The sequence below is a fragment of the Pteropus alecto genome, unplaced genomic scaffold, assembly GCF_000325575.1.
Source record: "Pteropus alecto unplaced genomic scaffold, ASM32557v1 scaffold93, whole genome shotgun sequence".
NCBI classification, from domain to species: Eukaryota; Metazoa; Chordata; class Mammalia; order Chiroptera; family Pteropodidae; genus Pteropus; species Pteropus alecto.
In genome coordinates, this window is record NW_006433381.1 from 748,265 (window position 1) to 753,014 (window position 4,750).

The window sequence follows — 4,750 nt, forward strand, 5'->3', positions numbered from 1 at the left end:
TGATTAGGGAGTGCAGAGCTAAGAGCTCACGCCCAAATCGACATGTCTGATTTCAAAGACTGCCTCTTGTAAACACTCCTCTCTTCTCTCAGATTGAAGGTTAGTGGAGAAGAGCCGAAGTGGAGATGGGAGAGCCCATTTGGAACAATATAGAGTTAGTGAGCAAGGACTATTATCTTCATCTCACAGATGGGGAAACAGACACAGAGAGGTTAGGCGTCTTGCCCTGCCTCACACAACAAATAAGTATCAGCATCCAATTTTGCACCCAAGTCTGTTGTTCTCCAAATGCCAACTATTTGTCTGGCTGAGCTGCCTAGAGAGTCTTTACTTCGGTGGTCTCAAACCATATAAACAGAAGTCTTGGTGTGCTCGTAGTTCCGAGGGAGGGGATGAGGAGGCAGCGGGTAGAGGGCTGGGGGAAGAGGTAGGCAACTTTTACGATACACATTGTACAGAAAACACGCATTTTCTTTGTCTTGTTTTCCACTGTAACAAATGGCCAGTTTATTAAAGATGTAAAACATTATTTCTACAGCATATGACCCCAAAGGAGATAAGGCTCAGAGAAGTGAAATGACTTCTCTGAAATTACAAGGCGAAGCCAAAATTTGGACCAAGTCTGTCTGATGCCAGAACCCATGCAGTTAACCAAAGTATGGGTACAAGGCTGGCTGCCTCAGAAGCATTTTGGAGAGTTTGTGAGAAATGCAGATTCCTGAGCCCAACCTCTTTGGGGGTTCGGATTTAGTCGGACCAGGGGTGGGAAGTATGATTTACATTTTTAAACAGTTTTGTCTTAATTCAGAGGTGTAGAGATGTTTGTGAACCCTTGCCTAAAACACCACATTATGCTGAGGGTGATAATTAAATAGGTCTGCTGCCAATGTACCTTACCTTTCCAAAGCATATCTATCACGAGATGTAACTTCTGAGCAGAGTCCTTCCTGAAATTGTTGGCCAAGAGTCCACAGCTTGGTAGATTTTCAAATGAGTCGGTGGCCTAGAAATGGTTAAGAACCACTCCCCTACAATCATTCTTTGTAACATCTTCCTCTTTCAACTTTAACTTGAGAAAGAAGTGTGAGAAATGAAATACAATTTGACCTAACCCCCAACCACAGCTTTCTGCCACTGATAGAGCTTTCATTTCCTGGCTTCAGGACAGGTTGCTAGGTTGCCCTTCTGTGAGCTCTTGAGAGGACCTCTCCTTTACTGGATTTGCCATCACTGGCCCAAGAGAAGGAGCAACTCCATGGAAACAGCATGCAGGGCTGTCTGGAAGTGAATGGGCCGTGAAGCCACGGGCTGCGAAACCTGCTTCATTTTCCACGACTTCTGGTTCTTGAAGAGCAAGTCTTTGCTTCCCTTATGTCAGTTGTGGCTAGGAGGCCCCCTGTGGGAGCTTGTTCTTGATTCCTGATGCTTGAAAGTAAATTAACAATCTGATGCCCTTTGATGGCTGGGTTCATCTTCAGCCTGCCAAGGTACTTCACCTGCTCCTTTCTGCCTTCTTATTTACAACCCCAATATCTAGAATTCCTTAGAATAAACAATTCAAATTTGGAGATGAAGCCCTTTCCATCTGAGGACCGTAGACTTTCTCTTGTGGAACAATGGAGGAGCATAGAGGTTGTGGGGTGTAGAAGCCTCACCTCACAGTCAGGTGATGCTGGCAGTAGCTCTTGGGTTTTCTTTAGACTCTTGCTTCTGCTCCCCAATGCCATGACATCTGATTCTGCGTCTCAGCAGACTCTTCTTCTGTTTTTAAATTGGCTTTGTCACCAAATTCAGTGATCTGAAGTTGGACCTGATAGGGGTGGGATCAAACAGGAAAAAGAATAGATCTTAGAGCTCTGACAAAAAATAGTGAAAGGAAATAGATTGTATAAAGATGCCTGAATTGGGCCATTAGAACAAAGTGAGGGTCTCTTCTTGCAAGGCTGGGAGGATGATTTGCTAATCTGGGTCTAGTTGGGTACAGAGCATCCTTTATCTCTGGCCTCATGTGGGAGTGTGTTCCAATTCACAGCTCTAAGGAGACCACATTTTCCAATTCCCACAAAGAAACCTTAAAAGCCTGAAGGTTAGGGGGATAAAGCTTTCAGTTGAAACAGTAACAATTGCCCTTGGCTGCCTACCTCACCTCCTCTGTGCCAGGAACTTTCCCTCTGTTATTTAAGTTTCTCAGCAATCCTGTGGAGACATGCATTGTTATCTTATTTTACAGATAAGGAAACTTTGTTTAGGGGAGGCTAGGTAACCTGTATAAGGCTACAGGACTGATAAATAGAGGCACTGAGACTCCAGCCCAAGGCTGTCAAACTCCAGAGGCCACAAACAATTCTTCTCTGCTGTCTTCCAAACAAACAATTGAAAATGCACTCTGCAGATGACCTAGTGCATTAGACCGATTTCAGCCTTTCGATCAATGTAGTTATAATCTTACATTGATTCCTGGGATCATATATTTTTTTAAAAAAAAAATGAAACTACTGATATAACTTATGGAGCAACTTAAATAGCAGGTACTGTGCTGAGCGTTTTATATACTTCACCTCATAAACCTTCATGACAGTTGTTTTATAGTTGAGGATAATGAGGCTCAGAGAGATGAAGAGACTTGGCCAAGGTCATAAAGCTAGGAAATGGCACTGCAAAATTCAAACTCAGGGCTGTCTGACTCCAGAGCCCACGTCTGTATGCCATAATGCATTGCAGTGGGGAAAACAAATATGGCCCTTGTTCTAAATCAGCTCCTCTCTGTGGGCCACAGCTCCATCTTCTTCCCACGGCCTGCATCCAGCACCATGGACCACTCATGTTTTTAGGCCACTGTGCCTTAGTCTTCTTCCTCAGCCTAGAATGCCTGCCCTCACTCCTCCACCTAACAAGAGCCTGCTTGTTGGTTAAGGATCAAGTCAGATGCCCCTCCTTGGAGAATTTTTTTGGCTGCTCCCTGTCTCAGGTAGAATACATTGTTCTTGTCTTTCTGCTCTGACCGTGATTAGTACACCTTTTTGTAAATTTTTTTGCCTTCCAGTATAGTTTAGCTTATTGTTGACCTGACTCCCCCACTAGATTCTCAAGCCCTTGAAGGCAGGCACCAATTACCATTCACCTCCAGCTCCATGGTGATTTATCCACAGTGATCAACATGTGTTTGTGAGCTAACCAAAGGACTGGCTTAGTGACTCCCTGGATGAACAAACAAATGTGGGGCTAGATCCTGGGGTGGTCACACAAGCTATCCATCTGGACTAGACTGACTAGGGGAATCTGGAATCCCCTGGGCTCACTTTACTAGGTTGTAAATGTAGGAAGTACATCATAGGGTACAGGGGATAACAGCTCAAGGACGAATCCAGGTCCATCCTGTGATCTCGACTCTGGAACTCATGTTAAGGGGCCAGGCTGTCCATGACTGTTTAATAAAACCTTAGCATTTACAGAAGAAAGGTCTTCTCTGCCTCTCAGTAAACATGGGATTTGGTCCACCATACCACATCATCTTATTCTGGCTGGCCCGAAAGTGTCCTATAGGAACATGTGTTCTATTGAGACAGATGGTGAGGCCGGGAAGCATCTTTTTTTAATACTTTTTATCGAGGCCGCCATGCCATGGATGCTCAACCATTTTATCTCATTTGATTTTATTAATCTTTGCAACAACCTTTTGAAGGAGACCTATTGTCTCTTTTGGGTAGCTGAAGAAACCGAGACTGAGTGAAGTATCTTGCATAAGGTAACACAACTAAATAAGTAGGGGAAGCAAAATTCAGTCTCAGATCTGTCTGCCTCCCAAAGCCTAATATCTCAACCAAAAAAATACATGGGAGAAAAGTGTACTAATGCTCTCCCATAAAACAGGAAGAATTAGATTTATAAAATGGCGAATTAGATATTTAAGGTAAGGTATTGCTAAATTACATGTAATCCTTGAAAATGATTGGCAAAAATGGCAGAAAGAATTGGGGATGAAAAAGCACAATTAACTTCTCTGTCAAATATTTGCCTGAATTCCCTCATGTCAAACCCTTGTGACATGCACAGTATAAAAATGTGTAGAGAGCATTTCACTCTGTCTGCTCAGTTTATAACTGAGATGGGGAAGGCTCCAAGATGTCAATGAATTTCTAAAGCTCATACAGGTGGTCAGTAACAGAATTGGCACTTAGAATGCTGGTCCGCCAAATTCTAGCCTGGTTTCTTTCTGCTAAGTCACCTTACCTTATGCAGTAGTCAATAGTTGTAGGTTACTCAGGAAAACATGGGGAGGAAGTGGAACATTATTGCACTCTGAGATAATAGAAGGGACAGACATTTCCCTTACCACCTGTCCTTATTTAGATGCAGGTAAAACTTGAGGAAGAAGTTCCTTGGGAGATCAGCTGTGAAATGCTGGGGGCCCCTGTGGCTTTAGTGGCCTGAGCGGAGCTACCTCCTTCCTGGGGTAGTGGGAGGGGTCACTTTTGGCTCTCAAGAGATGGAGGTGGCTGCCAGAGGCCCAGAAGTGCCCCAGAGGGATACAAAAAGTAAGTCTCTTGAGCCTTTGCTCCTGGCCAGTTCTCAGCTAAAGGGTCCAGGGCAGTGGGGCCCTCCTAGTCTCCTTCTGGCCATGAGGTTAAGGAGGTGAGGCTTAAGGCAAACATGGAATGTGGGGTGGGAGGGGGAGGGGTGATGGCATAGCAAGGGAGGCTGAGCCTTCACCCCTCTCCTCCAAGAGCAGGTGTGGCTGGCGGGGGGGGGT

At 44.7% G+C, this 4,750-nt stretch overlaps 1 protein-coding gene across 1 annotated transcript in view; it reads left to right on the forward strand.

The window, feature by feature from the left end:
- The window catches only part of SLC25A53 (solute carrier family 25 member 53), a 9,305-nt gene that overhangs the window by 467 nt on the left and 4,088 nt on the right, over nt 1–4,750 (forward strand). The window lies entirely within an intron of this gene.